The sequence below is a fragment of the Trichosurus vulpecula genome, chromosome 8 (assembly GCF_011100635.1).
Source record: "Trichosurus vulpecula isolate mTriVul1 chromosome 8, mTriVul1.pri, whole genome shotgun sequence".
In the NCBI taxonomy this organism is placed as follows: Eukaryota; Metazoa; Chordata; class Mammalia; order Diprotodontia; family Phalangeridae; genus Trichosurus; species Trichosurus vulpecula.
Genome location: NC_050580.1, coordinates 56,299,636 through 56,320,911, shown reverse-complemented (window position 1 = coordinate 56,320,911; position 21,276 = coordinate 56,299,636). Strand labels below are relative to the sequence as shown.

At 38.9% G+C, this 21,276-nt stretch overlaps 1 protein-coding gene across 1 annotated transcript in view; it reads right to left on the bottom strand.

Annotated features, from left to right (window-relative positions):
- Positions 1 to 21,276, bottom strand: part of ADK (adenosine kinase) — a 629,414-nt gene that overhangs the window by 607,282 nt on the left and 856 nt on the right. The window lies entirely within an intron of this gene.

Sequence of the window (21,276 nt, the reverse complement as noted above, 5' to 3'; positions counted from 1 at the left end):
AGGGAGATATTATAAGTAAATTATTAGAGCATGGAATGTATTACCTACCACATTTATATATAGGAGACAGAGAGCATTATGGGATATAAATGGGTAATTTTGATTACACTAAATTAAAAAGGTTTCATACAAATAAAACTAATGTACACAAGATCAGAAAGAAAGCAGAAAATTGGGAGGGGGGGGTTGTTTATAGATAGTTTCTCTGATAAAGACCTCATATCTCAAATATATTAGAGAACTGAGTCAAATTTATAAGAATAGAGTCATTCCACAATTGATAAATGATCAAAGGATATGAACTGGAAGTTTTTGGAAGAAAAATCAAAGCCATATGTAGTTGTGTAAAAAAAAAGGTCTAAATCATCATTGATTAGAGAAATGCAAATTAAAACAACTTTGAGATACCATCTCACACCTATCAGAGTGGCTAAAATGACAAAGAAGGCAAAATGACAAATGTTGGAGGAGATGTAGAAAAATTGGGACACTAATATAGTGTAGGTAGAATTGTGAACTGATCCAACCATTCTGGAGAGCAATTCGGAATTATGTCCAAAAAAATTATAAAGCTGTGTATACCTTTTGACCCAGCAATACCACTATTAGGTCTGTTTCCCAAAGTGATCAGGGAAAAGGGAAAAGAACCTATATGTTCTAAAATACTTATAGCAGCTCTTTGTGGTAGCAAAGTACTGGAAATTGAGGAGGTATCCGTTAATTATGGAATGGCTGAATAAATTGTGGTATATGAATGTGATGGAATATTATTGTGCTGTAAGAAATGATAAGTAGGTTGATTTTAGAAAAACATGGAAAGACTTCCATAAAATAATGCAGAGTGAAACGAGCAGTAACAGTAACAATAACATTGTTCCAAGAATGACTGTGAATGACTAGGCTATTCTGAGAAATATGAACATTCAAATCAACTACATAAAACTTCAGAAAGAAAATGTTATCCACCTCCAGAGAAAGAATTGATATATGGAAGTACGTATTGTATGGTTCCATATACATAGCTATATCAAATGTTGGCCTTCTCTAATGCTGGGCTAGGAGGGAGCCAAGGAGACAACTCAGACCTCAAAATGTAACAAAAAAAATACATTTTTAAAAATGAGGTCAAAAAATATTTTGGATTGTTGTTGAAATAGAGCTTAGGACACTGTATTGTCTTCAATTCAATAAATACTTCTTAAGCACCTACTTTATATGAGCTAGTGTGCCAGACGGTAGGGATACAAAAATAACCCTCACCTCCTCAGACCAAACACACTTGCCCTCCAGCCCAAGTTGTCCCCAAGATCCGTGCCACCCCCTTTCTATCATAGGCCTCTCAGGACCACAATACCACCTTCTCCCCTTGTCCCTACCCTCTCCTTTCCTACATTTTTGGAAAATAAAACAAAGTAACAGTTTGATATTGGTTAAAAAAAAGGCTATTGACTTCTTTTAAAATTTGTCCTATTCTATATTATATAATTTTTGCTATATTTAATAAACGATTTCAAAGATAAGGAACAAAAAAAGTGTAATATCTCCATTAACCTGTCAACTGAAGGTACCTTATAGCTGGCTAGGGCCACCAAACCAAGGCACCTGCCACAATCTATGGGCTGTAAATCTTAATCCCCAGCTCAGGTTGTTTTGTTTTTTTTCTGTAGTGTGTATCTCTTAAAAGCTGAGTCTGCATACTTCAATATAAAAAAATTGTATCTACAATTTTCAGCCATCGTGAGCACTGTCTCAGTCAACAGCATCTACATAGGCAGCATGTCTCTTAGCAATATATGGGGAGAAGGAAGTGGAGCCTGGGGTTAGAGAGCTGGGTTGTCTCTGTGGTCTTCTTTCCTTCTTCCTCGCTATCTTTTTGTGGGAGCTATGCTTGGAACTATGTCAAAGGAAGTGGGGAGTCAAGAGATGGGAAGAAAAGGAGAGATGTAATTACTGACTGCTCCAGGATGACCAACAGGAAGGTAGTGAATAAAAGGGCAGGGCACGTGAAGGAGGAGGGCTCAATCCACATTCCACTGAATTCAAAAGGCACTTAATAAGCACCTATTATGTGCTAGAGACAGATTCATAGGTTCATCCTAGAAGAGACCTCGGAGGTCATCTAGTCTAACATTATTTCACAGATGAGAAAACGGCTTAGAGAGGTTATCATGACCTGCCCAATATCCCATATTATAAATGGCAGCGCCAACAGTCAAATGCTGGTCCTCCAATCTCCAAATCCAGTGTTGTCTCCATTCGGATTAACTACTTCTTCCAGAGACAAAGAAATTAAAAGATCACTGCCCTTCAACAAATGATTGACAGATCAATTTTTTTTCTTTCCTTAAAAATCTTCTGGGAAGACTCTTTTCTCTTCACTGGCAACACCTTCCAAACCTATCTCGTCAAACCCAGAGCTGTTGAAATTGCAAGACAGGATTGTGGGGTCACCAGAGTGAGCCTGGCAAAGCTACTCACCTCTGTCAGCTAAGGACTGCTCAGTCACCGGTCAGAGTCTCTGCCCTGCTAACAAGCTACAATTTGAAGGAATACCTCAGACAAACAATAGGAACTTGTTGGGCAGGTCCATAAGAGGTTTGAAAATGAGAAGAGACAAGGAAACTGACAACAGGTAGTCAGCTTCTAGGGAAGATAGGGCCATCCCCAGACACTGAGCCAAAATCTGGGCAAATCAGCAACAGTACAATGAAAGTTGGCAGTTAGGTGACTCAATAGATAGAGCACTGGGCCTGGAGTCAGGAAGACCCAAGTTCAAATCTGGCCTTAGACACTTACTAGCTGTGGGACCCTTGGCAAATCACTTAATCTCTGTTTGCCTTAATCCAATGGAGAAGGAAATGGCAAACCACGGCCAAGAAAACACCATGGACAGTTTTGGCGTGCTATGGTCCACAGGGTCAGGAAGAGTCAGATACGACTGAACAACTGAACAATACAATAACACAGATTCTGTCATATGAGAAGACCTGCCATATTAAATCCCAGGTCTACCACTATTATCTGTGTGATTTAAGGTGAGTCTCTTCCCCTCTTCTTCCTCACTCAATCAGCCTCACTCTCAGACTTCTCCATTCTTCAGCAGCACTCTCACCCTGCAAGACGCCTTCTCACTCTGGAAGATGCCTTCACTCTGTGACCCATTCTTTATGAGTTCCTCCCAGAATCTCCATTTTGAGCAAGTGCCTAGATCAGCCCCATGCTTACTCCTTCACTCCTCTCCAGAGTCCATTCTGGACTCTTGACTTCCCCATGTCCCAACCTGGTTACCTTCCCTACCCACCCCCAGCCCCGCTTGAGCTCCACTCTGTGTGTTGTCTTCCCCTACTAGAATGTAAGGTCTTTAAGAGTAAGAACTCTCTTTTTGTTGGTATTTATATTCCCAGCACTTAGCAGTGCCTGACACTGCTAAGTAAGAAGCACTTAAAATCTTGATCCCTATTGACTTTAATCAAAAAGCACTAACTACAAAGATAAAACTAAAACAGTCCCTCTCTTGAGTTTACAAATCTACTGAGGGGAGACAACATACCCATGTTGGTCCATCAATGGAGTTATCAACTCCAACAGGTACAGCATGTTTTGTGTATATATTTGTGTGTGGATATATGTGTGTATATATACATACACACACACACACACATATATATTTACAAAACATGTAAATTATATACACAATAATTTAAAGGGGAAGGTATTAGAAACTAGAGGGATCAGGAAAGGCTTCACATGTCCCTTGAGCTAAGACTTGAAAGAAGCTAAGGATTACAACAGGTGGCTATGAGGAGGGAATGCATTCCATGTCCGGGAGAAAGCCAAACCAAAAGCACAGAGACAGGAGATGCAATGCTATGGGTAAGGACAAGTAAGTGGCCAAATTGACTGGACCGTAGTCTAGGTAAAGGAAAGTGATATGTAATAGGGTTGGAAAGGTAGGATAGGGCTTAGTTGTGAAAGACTTTAAATGACAAACAAAAGAGTTTATATCTGATTGTAGAGGTAATAGGTTATCTCTGGAGTTTACTGAGATTGAGTGCAGTGGTCAGATCTGTACCTTAAGAATTTTTGGGTCCCCAAGACCAAAACTATTTTCATAATAATACTAAGACTGATCCATTAAAATACTTCTCCCTTTTCCAACCACATTTCCATGCGAGGACAGACCTTCTTCACATACTTCAGACCAAAAAAAATATCACAGCAAATTGAATGCAGAAGTAGATATGGGAAGCTGTCTTCTATTAAGCTAGACATCACAGAAATTTGCAAAATCATGTAAAACAATGTGACTCATCTAAAATTTTTTTACTTTTGAAACTACAGTTGTTTTTCATAAAAATGTTATTCGTGTTAACGTGAAAGGAGTTACTGTTATTTTTAAGTGAATTAATAAATATTTTTAAATTTTATCATTTTAATTTCTAAATGTTTAACCAGCTCTCTGGAAAAGAATTTATGCATGACACTTTTTTTAGCTTAATTAGCATCATCAGCATTTTCTCTGTCACTTTTTTCATTCCAGACAATCAACAAAACAATAAATCAAGCCCTCATTTGCAGTGTCTGCCAATTGCAGAGGTGTAAATGCTCACACTGAAAATTTAACAATCAGAGCAGATATGAGATGACTCCAGCGCATGCCTAGACATAATCCACATAAACAAAAGTTCTTTAGGGTCCTCAAAAAATTTTAAGAGTGTAAAGGGATCATGAAAACAAAAAGTTTTGAGAGCCACAAGCTTCAATGATATTTTGGGTCCTTCCCACATCTAAATCTATGATCCTATCATAATTAGTGAGGTAGCTGAAGAGCTTCTGCCAAAGGAAGACCCAATCTGAAGAAATCAGTGACTTGTCTTTAGTCAAAAGAACAAAACTACAAAGGCAGAGAGAAACAGGGCAGGGGAGCCACAGTCTAGAATACTCTCCAGGTTACCAACTCCCCAGCCTCTGACCTTTTACCTGATCTTCACTAGGTGGAGCCATAACGCACCAAGCCCTGGGCCTAGAGTCACGAAGATGTGAATTAAAATTCAGCTTCAGACATTTACTTACTAGATGTGTGACCCTGGGAAAGTCATTTTGCCACCGTCTACCTTACTCTCCTTAACTGTAATATGGGGATAACAATAGTACCTACTTCACAAGATTGTTTTGAGAATCAAATGAGATAATAAAATGCTTAGTACACTATTTGGCACACAGTAGGTGCCAAATAAAAGCTAGTTACTGTTATTATAATCATCTTCTGGGTCAAATCTAGTCTATTCTGGGATCATATTTATTGCTTGCAACCTCGTCAGGCTATTGAGAAGGTCCCCCCTCCCCTGTCTGAGGAAATGAGAGGGCTGATAACGATACTGATCCCAGAAGAGAGTGAAGCCTAGAAGGTGGAAATCCCATACTATAAATCCTGGTTCCAACACTTGTTACTGTGTGGCTCCTCTTTCTAAAAGCCTCATGTAGAGAGGAGTTAAAATTCATTCTATTTTGCTCTAGAGTGCATAGCTAGGAGCCAAGGCTAGAAGTTACAAGGAGGCAATTTTGTCAGGGAGAATTAGAGCTGTCAAAGGCAGAATCTGCTCCCTAAAAAGTAAGTGAGTTCCTCATTGGTGGAGGTCTTCTAATGAAAACTGGATGACCACTTGTCAAGGCTACTGCCAAGGGAATTCCTGCTCAGATATAGATCAGTCAGACTAGATGATCTGAAATTCTACAGAAAAAACGACACAAAGACACAAATAAGGTGCTGTGATGAGGGCAAAAGAGAGGGACACAGTGGTATAAGAACATGAACGAGAAATCACTTCCATTTGGGGAAGTAGGAGACAGGGTAGCTTCATAAAGTTGGTGACTTCTGAGCTGGGCTTCAAAAGGAGAGGATTCTATTCCCCAGCTCAATGAGCTCCCAAGGCTCCCTATCACCTCCAGGACCAACTCCTCTGTTTGTCAATAAATCTCTCCAGAATCTGGCCTCTTACTACTTTTTTCTACCGTCCTCCAGGTACTCTACAACTCAGCAAAGCCAGCATACTTGCATACAAACACAACATTTCATTCCTTATCTCCACACCCTTGGACTGCCGGTCTTCCATACCTGGAATATTTTGTCCCCTCCCCTCCACCTAGAGATTCCTTCAAGTCAGCTCAAATCTCACCTTCTAAAAGAGGTCTTTCCTGGCTCCCCGCAGTGGCCAATGCCTTCCCCTCTCAGAATACCTTACATCTAGTCTACATACATCTTATAAATACCTAGTTGTTGTACATGTTGTCACCATTAAAATGCAAGCTTCTTGTGGATGGGAACATTTTTTGCATTTTTTTGTATAACCCACACCCCACTGTTTACACAGTGCCTGACAAATAGTAGGTACATAAAATACTAATTGACTTAAAGTGGCAAAATATAAGGAGGATTTTCCAAGTATATGGGATGACCTGACCAACTACACAAAGGAAAAGGCTGGACTAGACTGAGAATAGCTGGCAGTCCGATTCGGCTACAATTACTCACTGATGAAAATAAATGAGAAACGCAGAAAGCTAAGTTGAAGACAGACCACGTAGACCTCAAACACAAGACTAATGAACCAGTAATTTATCCTATAGGTAATAGGGAGCCACTGAAAGTTTTTGACTAGGTATATAATATGGATGAACATTAGGAATATAATTTTGGCAACTATGTAAAAGATAAGAGAAATGAGGCAGGGGGACCAATTAGGAGATTCTTGTAACAGTCCAGGGAAGACCTGAATTTAAGGTGTTAGTGACATAAGTAGAAAGGGGAGTGTGGATGGAAAAGGTACTGCCAAGATTCAACTGACAAGACTTGGCGAGCTACTGAATTTGAGAGGAAAAGAATGAACCTAAGATGACTCAGAAGATCCAAATTTGGGTAGATAGATGGCTGACAATACCTCATTAAAAATAGGCAAGTTGTGAAAAGGGACAAGCTTGAGGAAGTGGATAAGTTAGCCACAGCTGACATTTATATTGCCCTTTATCCTTCAAAGCACTCTACATACATTATCTTATTTGGGTCTCACAACAACTCTCTGGAGAATAGGTACTTCAGGTATTATTCCCATTATACAGATGACGAAACTGAGGTTCAAAAAGTTTCAGTGATTTTTATCGGTCACCTACATAGTGTCAAAGATAGGACTTAAACTCACTTCTGTCCTGACTCTTGAGTTCAAAACTGAGCTTACCACTAAACCATGTTGCCTGAGTTATCGATCCAATTAATGAAATCATGTTTTAACTAAAGCTCCCTCTTAAAAGTACTCAATTAGTAATCATGAGACCAGGAGTTCTAATTTTAGCTCTCCTGCTCTTCAAACATGTGACTTTGCACACCTCACATAGTTGCAAAAAAAAAAAAGTGCCTATCCTAAAGTGTTAGAAAATTATGAGTTATTATTACAGTAACAAGACTTGTTAAGTCAGGCAGACAGCACAGGAGAAGACAGATACACAATCTGAATCCATAAACTAAGGAAAGAGACAGAAGCCTAAGACTTTTTCCTCTATATACTGAACTCAAGCCCTAACTAGGGTATTCAAGGAGGTGGTTTGACATCTAACACGCTCCCCTCATTGGAGAATCCTCCGGGGGAGGGCCTTTGTACCTCAAGACTGATCAGAGAAACAGAGTTCAAATAGAAATGAGAAAAATCCTGTAGGACTGAAAAGTAACATGGTTTTATGTCTAGAGCAAAGGATCTAGAGTCATAGGACTTTGTTCTATAAGGGATGACTGAATTTTGTTTCCACAGACATCATACAAAGATAATTTGCAAAACCTAAGGAGTCATACTTATGGGTAATGCAAAAGATAATTTGATAGCAGAAGAAAGCAGAGGGGGAATGTTAAACATTTCACTCATCAGCATCTCTAAGCCCAGACTCCCTTTCTTTGTTCTCTGAGAATACCTTTTTCCTGTATCAAAAACTGGCCAGCCAGGAGAATCTACTTATGGATTGAATCTAGAACTATGGGTTGAATCTAGAACTATCTGAGTAATGCAGACATCCTGGGATAAGATTAAAAGTATTTATGGCTGGTTATTCCTTTACTAAATAAAGTATAAAGAAAATGAGGATGAAAGGGGGAAGGGAATTGAAATGTGGAAATGAGAGGCATAAGCAGGGGTGGAAACCCACGTGGGGGTGGGTTTTAGGTGTTTTTGGATAGGCTGTAGACCCCAAAATGCTGGGCCAATGGAGAACAGGGAAGGAAAATTCTAATCCGGATAAGGCAGTAATTATCTGAAAAGGCATGTCTCCCTATGGGTTACCAAGGCTGTGGTTGTCTCTGGTAAGAAAAAGGTAAATAAAATCTTTCCTTAATTCACTGATGGCCATGTGGAGTTTTTTAGTAAGGTGATTATTTCTGGCGGTCCAAATCCTGGCTCTCTGTGACTTGGGCAAATCACTGAAGCTCTCTGAGCCTCAGTAGGGAGTCAAAGGATAATTCTTGTTTTTCAAAAACCCAGTACTTGATGGTGAGGTTGTGAACCTATTTGTTTAAAAGGCCTCAGTCCTACTCAGTCCTGCCAGCTTATTACAAAGAGTACTCAAACTGTTAAATCAAAATTTGGGATTAACTTATATAAGGTATTATTTTTGTAGCTATTTCATTTCAGTTGGTTGTATAGAGTGTCCTAAAGTCCAAGAATACTACTTTGATGTCCATGTGATTCATTTAGCTCTGTACCAATCCATGAACACAAACTGTCTCATCAATCCCAGCGGTCAGATCATCTCATAAAATACATGTCATACAAGCAAGAGAGTATATCTAGCTCAGCACAAATCCACCAATACTTAAAAATCAACAACAACAACAAAAAAAAACCCTACTGTAGCATATTCCCTACTGATGGCAGATCAGAAACATTACATATGGATATAAAAATGATGAGGTCAGAGTTGGGAGAGCTGGTTCATCAAATGTGAAAGAATTCACTTAGACCTTCTCTGTAGCCACTGGGAGCTTTATTGATGCAAAAGCAGCGCGTCTGAGATTCAGCAAGGAGTTAAACAAAGGCACTGATGTAGGGAAGGGACCAGACTTTATATAGACAAAAAGCTATACAGCCTGTAGGATGATTTTAGGGTTTCTTACGGGGATTGGAGATTTAGGGATAGGATAAGTCTTACAGGATAAGGACACAGGTGTGGAAAATATTATACTATTTTATATCATTTTTAATTACAACTAGACCCAGAGCCTGAATTAATGAGTAACTGGATGAAGATCCAGGACCTGGGCTTCTTTGTTCTCTCTAAAAGTTTGCTCAGGAAATACCCTTACCACTGTCAACAAGGCCAGATCATTAAAGGATGTGACCCTAACCCCAAAAGAGATTACCTTGCTTAATATTCTACAGGTATATACTATGTTATGGAATGGAATGAGACACAGAGACGCTGGGCTGTAGTTTCAACTGACTTTTGTCAACATCCTTTACAACTCTATTCAATTAAGGAAAATCCTCTTCTTGTATCATGGTTAAACATACATGGGGGTCATAAAAAATGAGGTAATACAGGCTTGCTAGGTCTGCTAAAATAACATATATAAGTTTTCTCATTCCTTTGTTCAGACAGCCAGAGCTTATGCTCTGACTCCTTGTACGTACAAGTAAGCTAGCTTAGCTATGCTTTAAGGGAAAATAATAAACAACATGGATTTTTCTATCACCTAGCTCTGTTGTTTCCTTCAACCAAATTTTCAGGTTTAACAGTTATGGTGCCGTAACTTGGATGGAAATGATGGAAATGGGACAATGCAGCCCAACCTTGCCAATGCTTTTGGGCGCCATAGGATTAATTTTTCCTGGAATTTTGGCCTTGACAAGGTGGGGGTAAGTTGTCTCTCTTCCCAGCTTCCAAAAAGGACTCCCACAAAATTGGCTGAAGTCCGAAAATTCCCTTTAAGCTAGCTCTGGGGGCAGGGATCAGATCTGCAGGCAAACGCACATAGATCCCCTGGAAACACTGATTGATCTAGAAAATTAGCTATGGATCAGTCAAAAACTAGAATTAGAAGTCCAACCGTTCCTCCACTCCCTCCACCCTATTCCTCACTCCCTCCCTCCCTTCCTTCCCTTGGAGGCCCAGATTCAGGGGAGAAAAACTGCACTTTGCTGTGCTTTTTCCCTCCCCCTCTGCCTCCCAGGAAAGGCTCTGATCCAGAGGGAGGTAACTCTGTTCTGCTGCCATTGCCTTCTCTTCCTTCCCTCCCCCTTTCCCCCTTTCCCTTAAGGGTTCTGTTTTTGCCTTCTGCCCTATTCCTGCTTCCTTCCTTTAAAGGTTCTGATTATGGGGAGGATAAATGCATTTTATCCTTACTCCTAGCCTTCCCTTATCTGCCCTAGTCCTCCTCCATCTCCCCTTTTCCCCTTCCTAAGGGATAGGATATGGAGAGTCAGAAAAATCAGGAACTCCAAGGCTTCCCCAAAGACCATAGGGGTGCTAATAGCTAACTCATGAAAGCTTCTAATTCTCTGTTGTTTAAACTCTGAGCTCAGTCTGTATTTGTTCTGTATTTGTTTTGTTAATTGTCTGTTAATTGTCTGTGTGAGAGTGTGTGCTGTGAAATGTCTAATATCATGTAAAATCTGAAACGCAGGTAGCCAGAGAATTCTAAGGCTGCAGTTAGGGAAACAGAGACTCTTTTTTCTTTTCCAATGTATGGTCTAGCCAACCGGACTTGAAGAAAAAAACAGAGCTGAAACATTTTAGCAGATTCTGGGATTTAATCATTAAAAAGTTTGGAAACTGATTAGTTGGAATTTTGGGACAGAACTCCTGAGACTATAGATCACTCCAGGAGCTCTCAGTGGTGCTAAAACACCCTCCCAATGCTGATCACTTAGGTGAAGTTTACTTGAGTTAAAATCATTAAGATCTTTCACCATTGTTGTCTTGTCTCTGACCGAGCCAGGGCTGTAGTAAAAGAGCAGTTAAAACAAACCTCTCTCATCCCAGATCAGATTAGGAGAAGAGAATGCAGGAGAACTGTAGGGAAAACTTAAATCACCCTTCCCCACCTGGCAAAAGGAGAAGGACAGAAATTCACAGACTGACAGTATCATGACAGTCCTGTGCCCCATGGATACCTTTGTAGCCCATCCTTTTTTGGCAAAGTTTGGAACTGTCACCCAGGTCCTATGCATTCTGCCCACTCTGTTCTAGCAGCTGCAAAACTGCCCTAGGCTCAGTAACTTCTGAAGTTGTGGGGGAAGGGTGAGGTAGATGGATTTGGACTTTCTGCCTCCCAGAATTGTCACCACTGGGATACTAGCTTCTGCTCTAGGTAACTTTACACTTCTTTGTTCCAATTGCAAAACTGTATTTTAATCTCTGTTTGATCTGTTTCCTGATTTGTAAAGGGAAAATAATAATGATGGCTGTTATGAGATCGAAACATAATGACTGTAAAATGCTTAACATAAAGTCTGGTATATGTTAGATAAGGCATTATTATTATCTCTCTCTAATTTAATGTAATTGTTAATTTGAAGTGGTTTTAGATACCAAAAGTAATAAGCTGAATAATTTCTATATGTGGTGATGCGAATCTGGAAATGCAATTGATGTCATCTGAAAATTATTGTTTCTGTATTTCTAAAATTGCATTGTTTCTAAAATTCTCTTAGATTGTGAAATTTGAGAAGACCATTGTGTGGTAAGAAATGATACAGCAATTTTAAGCTGATTTTGATATATGTGAATTGGGTTTTCAAAGGGATGTGATAAAATTTGGAACTGTTATATGTGGTTATAACAAGTAAATAATTAATAATACTGATATTTAACCATGAGAACAGACTTTCTGTGTGAAAAAGTTTTGTATTATGAGAATATATCTGGTGATTTAAAGTTATAGTTTCAAATGATGAAAGATTCTCTGTGCATGGAGATTTAGAAATGTGTTCACCTAAATTGATAAATGAGTTGTTTCAAGTTTTGAAATGCATAATTATGTTTAGGGCATTGTTACATTTCTAAATTGTGTAATTTGACAAACAGATGTATCAGCAATATTGAAAAATGTGGTAATCTTTTACAATGCTAAGAGTATTGGGCCTTAGAAATTTAAATGTTACCACTAGTGATTAAAATAATTCCTCTTATAATCTTAGATTAAGAATTGTAGTTAATTAAGAAATTGAGGTTATTAACTGAAACAAGAACTTTTGAAACCATCTAGTCATGAATTCTTATCAATCTTGTGCGGTTTTCTATGTAGAGGAATTCTTATGGAAAAAGCTTTTAAAGTCCTGGTAAACCTTATTATTGTGATAAGGTTAATTTAATTGGGTAAACTTATAGAAACTAAGTGTCCTCTACATTATAACACTTTTTGACTAAGGAACTTTGTAATATCTAGGAATTATGTGCAATATTTGAGAATGAGGACGTTTGGCACCAACTTAGTTAATGAATTCCAGTGTTTAAGGGTTAATTTGCTGTAAGGAAAAAGAAGGAGATGTCTATCATTTTAAAACCTTCTAAATAATTCTCTTCAGAAAAGTTTAGTGAAGTATTCCTTTTAACAACAGAATAAATTTTAAACTGTTTTTAAGGAAGGGAAATAATTCTAGAAATGTTTTGGAAAATGTTTTTGTGATATTAAGCAAAAGTTAGAGCTTATCAATGTGTATAAGATTTGATTCCTGAAGTGTCCCTTTCCTCAACCTTTGAGGTTGGTCATTAACCTCTTTGCTTTGTTTAAGCTGGAATGGATTCCAGTACAGACAGTTATGTCAGTAAAAATCCCTAATTTATGAGCTATTTTGTCTTATGGTTGAAATGTAAAGGAAGACTGAATAATGGGTTTGAAAGATTTGGAAAGGTAAATAAAGGTTTGATTGGGCAGATAAGAAGGTTTAGGGACAAATAGGAGTTAGCTAAGCCTCTCCTGTCCCAAAGGAATACTAGTTTCAAATGGTTTAAGTTAAGTTGAGAGTGTGAGAAAGTATTTTAAAAGACAGAAAAGTTATGTAGCTTGATTTGATAATTATTAGCTCAATGAAATTTGGGACAATCCTATCTGAAGGATATTTATTTGCTATTTAAGATTTTATGGGACTACAATTTAATATTGTTTTAAGCTCTGATTACAGGGATAGGTCACATGAAGCCAGTAGTAGAATGGCAGGCATTACAGGCTGAGAATTTTTAAAGGTGGATGTCTGTGCCTGGGAAAAAGTCTTGAAGACGACCTTGGACACAACCTAGGTAGGATCTTCCTGACTCTATTTCCCAATTCTGCTATTTCCTTTCTGAAAAGGAAAATCCCCACCTGATTACTCCTAAGCCCTGCTTTCAGCATCTAGTGACTATATGATTGGCTAACAGATATGACTCGTGCCTGGAATCAAACAGAGGTAAGGAAGTTCTTTCCTTCTGTTAAGATATATGAAATTGTCCCTCTTTTCTTCATAGCAAATTTATATTATCAAGAAATTTTGTAAGCACAACGCTAAATCTATTAGGTAATAGATAAATATTGGAATATCTCTGAGTTATTATAACGGGATGCAGGAATGAATAGCTTACAATTTTAACCTATGTTCATGACCAAATAAAGATTAGAAGGAGTATAGAGATAACATCCTCCAAAAGGAGGAAATGATTAGACAAAGTAATAAGACAAAGATGTAATGTGATAAATGTCTAATTAAATAGGATAGCAAATGTTGAGAAAAAGCAATAGGATCAGATTGATTCCTCTAAGAATTATATACAGATGTGTATGATTGGCTCCAAAATTTATCAGTCATGGAAATTCAAGCTAATAAGTGTGTTTTGGTAATAAGATCTTAAATGTGGATTTTTGTACAATAAAGTTGTATAAGATAGTGGTACAGGTGAAATTGTATCTCCTTTATTAAGGTATCTGTCTGATGATTTTAAAAGGAAGATGAATTCAGTTTATGGTTGGACCTTTATATTTTAAAGGATTCTTATACCAGGTACAAAATTTAGGTAAGGTTAGAAACAGTAAATGATATACAAACTGAAATACTCTGAAGTTTAAAAAAGGAGAGCCAAATTTAAGTGATTGTACTAAGTTATATTAAGTTAGAATTGTCTGAGAATTTCTAGATCTGAACCAGAGAAGCAGAACTCTCTTTTACTATCTAGGAACCAGATAACTACAATCAAGCATCTGAAAAAAAAAATTTTGTTGCTTTAAATGGACATTGGAAATATGTAACTGGGATTTAAAGCTACTTTGTATAAAAATTGTGCAATTAATTGCTGTAATTAAATCAGAAACATTTTTGGCTTTGTTAAGAATGGTTTGTGGATTATTTTGTAAATGTCATCAGAGACATGGCATGACTAAAGTTTATGATGTTAGTCAACATTGTTAATAGTGATTGCATTACTTTGTATGGTTCATGTTTAAGTTTTTTTGGCTATCTAATGTGTAAATATAAAACATGTGACATGCAAATTTCCCCCTCTATTGTGAACCATCTAAGTGGGTTGGTCTATACTTAATGTAACTGTGCAGCTTTGTGAATTGTGAGAAAACTTTATTGTAATTGTTTAAACTCAGCCCTGCGTGGCTGGGATACTGAACCATTTATTGTATTTGTTTGAACTTAGCCCTGCGTGGCTGGGACCTATGTTGTGCTGTTTTTCTCTCAATTATCAAATCATATGTGTTCTGGGAGCTCCTGTCAGATCTGACTACTTCTACAGCTGCCAACTTGTGGATATGGACTCCTTGATCCTTCTGTCACATCTGATGATTGCCCGTGCTCCTGAGTGGACATCTGAGCCCATAGGGGACCTTGCCCTCCGGTTTCAAAGGAGCCTGAAGGTGACAGCATCAGATTCGGGCAACCTTCCCAAGAGCCCGGACCAGAACCTGAACGAAGAACTGCTCTTTCCCTTTCTGAGTCCGTTGCGTTCCCAAGACTGTTTACTTGTACCTTTGGTGTCTTTAGCTTATTTTACTTAGGTGCTCCAGTTTCCCCATTATGCTCCCTACTGATACCCCTTGCAACTTACTCCCTCTGCTTGTTTACAATTAGTTTACAATTACTGTCCATCTCTGGGGATGTCCAACCACAGAAAGAAAAAAAACCCTGAATCCACCTAGATAAGGATTTTTAGAACTTTACCCCTGAGGAACATAGAGGTTTTTCCATACCTTAATTGGTCTTGAGGCGAAACTTTCAGTTTGCCTTTGAACAAAAGGAGGAAATGTGGAAAATATTATACTATTTTATATCATTTTTAATTTCAACTAGACCCAGAGCCTGAATTAATGAGTAACTGGATGAAGATCCAGGACCTGGGCTTCTTTGTTCTCTCTAAAAGTTTGCTCAGGAAATACCCTTACCTCTGTCAACAAGGCCAGATCATTAAAGGACATTACCCTAACCCCAGGAGAGATTACCTTGCTTAATATTCTACAGGTATATATTATGTGACACAGAGACACTGGGCTGTAGTTTCAACTGACTTTTGTCAACATCCTTTACAACTCTATTCAATTAAGGAAAATCCTCTTCTTGTATCATGGTTAAACATACATGGGGGTCATAAAAAATGAGGTAATACAGGCTTGCTAGGTCTGCTAAAATAACATATATAAGTTTTCTCATTCCTTTGTTCAGACAGCCAGAGCTTATGCTCTGACTCCTTGTACGTACAAGTAAGCTAGCTTAGCTATGCTTTAAGGGAAAATAATAAACAACATGGATTTTTCTATCACCTAGCTCTGTTGTTTCCTTCAATCAAATTTTCAGGTTTAACAAGGGTAATGAATGACACAAGATAAGGGAGACCCAAAATTTTATGACCCAAGGTAGGGTAGGAGGCAAGGAACTCCATGGTCCAGGATAAGGGGGAAGTTATGTGGTAACTCAAGATAAGGGGGAGAGACTATAGGATGCCCTCAGGCTCTGGAGGGGCCTCACAAGGTACTGAAAAAGCAACCCTTAATATTATTTTTAATCCTTAGGGATCCACATCAATATTATTGTTTATATAATTTAATAAAAGGTACCAAATATTTACTCACATTTTTAAGTGGTTTCTGGTTTACTGAGTGCTTTATAGACGTTATTTCATTTAATCCTTACAAAAACCTAGATTGTGCTACAAGAAATGATAAACAGAGATTTCAGAAAAACCTAGAAAGACTTACATGAACTGATGCTGAGTGAAGTGAGCAGAAGCAGGAGAACATTGGACACAGTAACAGCAACACTGTGCCATGATCAACTATGACGGACTTAGCTCTTCTTAGCAATACAAAAGACTCATGACAGAAATGCTATCCACATCCAGAAAAAGAACTACGGAGTCTGAATGTAGATTGAAGCATACTATTTTCACTATTTTTGTTTTGTTCACGGTTTTTCCCTTTTGTTCTGTTTCTTTTTTCACAAGATGACTAATGTGGAAATATGTTTAACGTGTCTGCACATGTAGAACCTATATCAGATTGCTTGCCATTTTGGGGAGTGTGGAAGGGAGAAACATTTGGAACTCAAAATCTTACAAAAAATGAATGCTGAAAACTATCTTTACATGTAATTGCAAAATATGAAGTACTATTTATTAAAAAAATTAAAAATAAACTGCAGAAAAGAAAAATAAAACTAGTGAGACAGTATTATCTCCATTTCACTGATGATGATGTTGGGGTTCAAAAAAGGTTGAGAAATCTGTCCAGAATCACACAGCTTAGTTATTATTTGAGCATGTATTTAAATCCAGCTCTTTCTGACTTCAAATTCACCATTCTATCCACCTTGACACGCTGCCCACTGCCTGGTCCTTTGATTCTCAAATGATCAATTCTTCGGTACCCTTTCAAGAGCTTTCTTTTCTCTCCAAGGCAATTTAGCTTCTGCTCTGTCTAAATGGGCAATGTGACCAAGAAGAAAGTTACTTGGACAACCTGGTAAGTGTACTTAGCCTTGCCTGCCTACACAGCTCAGATTAATCAGCCATACCCAGTGCCGAAATAATAAAATTCTTCCCTTCTCAGTTATGTTTATACCTAGTAAATTCATCTGCACATGTTCTATACTGGATTTATCAGCTAAAAAAAAAGATCATAACAGCTAAACTGCCTTCTGTCATTATGAACCATTGTTCTCAAACTCATGTAAGCCTCAGGGCCACTGCTTAACTGTCAAACAAGATGCCAACTGATAAACCATTGTCTTCTGAGGGCTCTCTCAGAATTCCTTACCATCAAATGTCAAGTTCACCCAAATGGAAGGAGGACTGGCCAATGTGTTCTCTCCTCTAAATAAAGGGTTTTTTTTTCTTTAATACATCATTCTAACCTTCTATTTTCATCATCGTGGAATTATGGGGCATGTTGTGGAAAATGAATTAAGTTGGAACAGTGAAAGACATGTAAAAAGATATTGGAAAAATAAACACACTTGAATTAAGTTTTAAAGTATTACATAAAAGCAGAGAGAGAATCACAAGGAAGGTTTAGGAGTCGCAAATTTAAGAGAGAAGTCAAAATTCCTGTCTTTTCATTAAAGGCAGCACAACTTAATAAAATGGGTGTTAGACTGGCCAGGTGACATACCTGGGAGAAAAAACCACCTCTGCCACTTAACTCTGGGCAAGTCATTTAACCACTCTTATTTTCAATTTCTTCTTCTGTAAAATAGGGTGCCTATCTCACGGGGTGGTTGTGAGATCCAAATGAGAGTGGACACAAAGCGCTTTGCAAACACATTTGCTTGGATGTGTGTGTGTCTGTGACTAGAACTATGATTTCACTGACATTGTGAGCTTCTGAAGAAGAAATCCCCTCTACCAAAGCAGATCAAAAACTGTTCTACAACTGTGAGTATTAAAGTTGGTAGGGACAATTAGAGGTTAAGGGATATCCCCAGGGTCACAAAGACATATACACACTTAGCATCTATTTATTATTAGATGGGAAATGCCCTGGGGAAGAGCTAGGATTTCAAAATCCTGTTTAAAGAAAGAAGATTTATTTGGCCAGTGAATCAAGGAGATCATTCCAAGCAGAAGGGGAATCTGGGAGACTCCAGGGAGGCAGGAGTAGACAGGACATGACCAGACACTGACACACTAAGTTTAGCGGAGTGGAAAGCAGAACAGGCAATAAGGGAAGGGAAACAAGTTAGGATATAGTGAAAAATTTGCAGGCAAAGGGTGCAGATTGTCATCTTGACGATCAATCAACAAGCTTTTATTTTGTTCTTCAGTTGTTTTCAGTCCTGTCTCCACTCTTCGCTGACCCCACCTGGGGTTTTCTTGGCAAAGATATTGGAGTGGTTTGTCATTGCCTTCTCATTTTATGGATAAGGAACTGAGGCAAACCAGGTTCAGTGACTTGCCCAAGGTCACACAGGCAAGTAAGTGTCTGAGGTTGGATTTGAACTCAGATCTTCCTGACTCCAGACCTGGTACTCTATCCACGTCGACACCTAGGTTTTATTAGGTGCTTACTATTGTACCTGTCACTGTGCCAAGCTCTAGGGATACAAAGAAGTGGAGCCAAGACCTGGCAACTGCCTAGCTATGAAGGGTAAGTGAAAGTGAGAAGTCAAGGCTGGGGCGCTGAGGTCAGGAACCTGCCCTTGACAGTAACAGTGGAGTTTGGAAGTGGGGAGAGGGGTGTGAGAGGAAAAGAGACTTAGTTCCAATCTGGGACATGTCATCGAAGAGCTGATAAGATCACCAAATGAGAGAAAAATAAGAAAATTAGGCATGTCCTATGCCAGGCTATGCTCTGGAGATACAAAGAAGAGGCCAAAACCAGTTCTGCTCTTCAGGAGCTCAAGTCTAATGGTGGAGTCTACATACAAACAACTCTGAATAAACACGATTCATACTAGATAAAGGGAAGATGAAGAACAAAAGGAAGAGATCAGCATTAACAAGTCCTGGCAAAGTGAATAGGTCAAGGAAAGACAGAACCTGGAGCATGGGAACATGGTCTTCCAGGTCCTTGTGTGCTTGTGACTGAGTCCCAGTTTTACAGAAAAAATCATTTTATTAAGGAGATTTGTTCCGTGAAGTTTGGATTCTGTCCAAGGGAAGCACTTGAGGACCTAGGGGGTCACATGTGGCTTCAAGGCTGAAAGTTCACACCCCTGGTCTAGAAGAAGAGTGGGTGTGATGAGGATAATAAAGATCGAAGCAAAAGAGACTAAGAAAGGATCTTAAAGACGGAAGAACCAAAAGAGACAGTCATAAAAACCTACAAGAAATAATCTTCAGCAGAACATGGTCAATTACCAGTGTCAAATACTACAGAGAGGTCAAGAAAAATGAGGATCAATAAGAGGTCATTTTATTGGGCAATAAACAGTCAACAAATATTTGTTAAGCACTAAGGGCCAGAAATTTTGCTAAGCACAAAGACAGACAAAAACAAGTCTCTGCCCTCAAGGGGGGCACCTTCTGAGGAGACAACATGCAAACAACCAGGAACATCTAGGACATATAGGTGACAGCTGGAAGTAATCTCAGAGGAAAGGCACAAGGAGGTTTGGGGGAGAGATGGAAAAAGCCACCTGCAGAAGGTGAGATTTTTGCACAATCTTGTAGGAAGCCAGGAGGCAAAGGTGGAGAGGGAAGAGCATGCCAGTGCCAAGGCACTGAGTCAGAAGAATACTGAGATCACTGGTAGTTTGGAGGAAGCAATACAGAGAAGCCACCCTACAAAAGGGGGCGGTATAATCAAGGCAATGATTCTTTGTCACCATTTGCAAACTTCCACCCTACAATGGCTTCAAAAAACTCAACAAGAGGAAATCCTGATGTGGATTTGAAAAAAAAAAGCAAGTTGAAGATGAACTTCCACACAAAAATTTCTTTATTACCTTCATAATGAGAACACAAGGGTGGTGAGGACAAACTGCACTTGGACAATCAGGTTCAAAGTTTGTTTCTTATTTTTGCATGATAAGGGCTGAGCACAGGAGCCAGGGTATGGCCTTTGTAAACTTCCTCTGGTGGATTTACTTGTAACTGTCTTAAGGATTTGGTGTCATTGCCAGGCATGTGATATGAGAACTAAAAAATAAGGGCTAGCCACATGTGCAAAAAGGCTTTACAAGCATATAAGTATTACCCTGAACAGTATGAAAAAGACCAGACCACCCACAACCTAATATAATTAGAATGTATCAGATTTATGAATATGTATTTGGCCAAACCCTTTTTTAAAACCACTGCAGAATGGTGGCAATTTCTTCCTGGGTGTAAGCTAGGCAAAGGCACTATCTAAGGCAGGGGTTCTTAACTTAGGGTCCACAAACCCCCCAACCTTAAGTGCTGCACGGATAGATTTCAAGAAGTCTGTGAACTTGGAATGGGGGAGGGGGGCAAGGAATCTAAGTCTTTATTTTTAATAACCTCCAAATGTAATTCAGCTTTTGCTTCCAGTCATTTAAAAACATCATTCTAAGAAGGGGTCCATAGGTTTCACCAGATTGCCAAAGAGGCTCATGACAAAAAAAAAATGTTAAGAACCCAACTTTAAGGTGATAAAAAATATTAAAAGGTCAGAGGGCCTTAAAACTGGAAAGATCCATAAGAGGTCACCTAGTCCACCCCTCCTCATTTTGTGGATGAGGAAACTGTGACCAGAAAGGTTAAAAGATTTGCTCAGTGCAGAGCCAGTATTCAATTCGGGGGACTTGAAGAACTCCAGGTTCAGTGCTCTTTTCCAATGACCCTATACTGAATCAGTCAATGGGCATTTATTAAGCACCTCCCATGGGACAGGCGCTGAGTTTTCAAAATCATTCTCAGCCTGTAAAAATGATTCATTCAACATTACCCCTTCCCCTTTAGCTCAAGCCGATATAGTGGCCCGCCTGGAGTCAGGCAGTCTCATCTTCCTGAATTCAAATCTAGCTTTCAGAAACTCACTCGCTGGGTGACCCTGGGCAAGTTACCGTTTGCCTCAATTTCCTCATCTGTAAAACTGAGCTGGCGAAGGAAATTGCAAACCATTCCAGTAACTTTGCCAAAAAAACCCCAAATGGGGGTCACAAAGATTCAGACACGACTGAACAACAATTACATTTGTAAGGCATATGGTTTCCAAGTGCTTTCACATTTATCTCGCTGAGAGGTAAGCAAGCGGGCCACGTTCCTGTTTCGTGGCCACTGAATGCCGAAGCTCAGGAACAGTATGCTACTTGCTAAGATCTCGGTGCCGAGTCGGGACTAGAATACACGTGTGAACAGCCCTCCTTG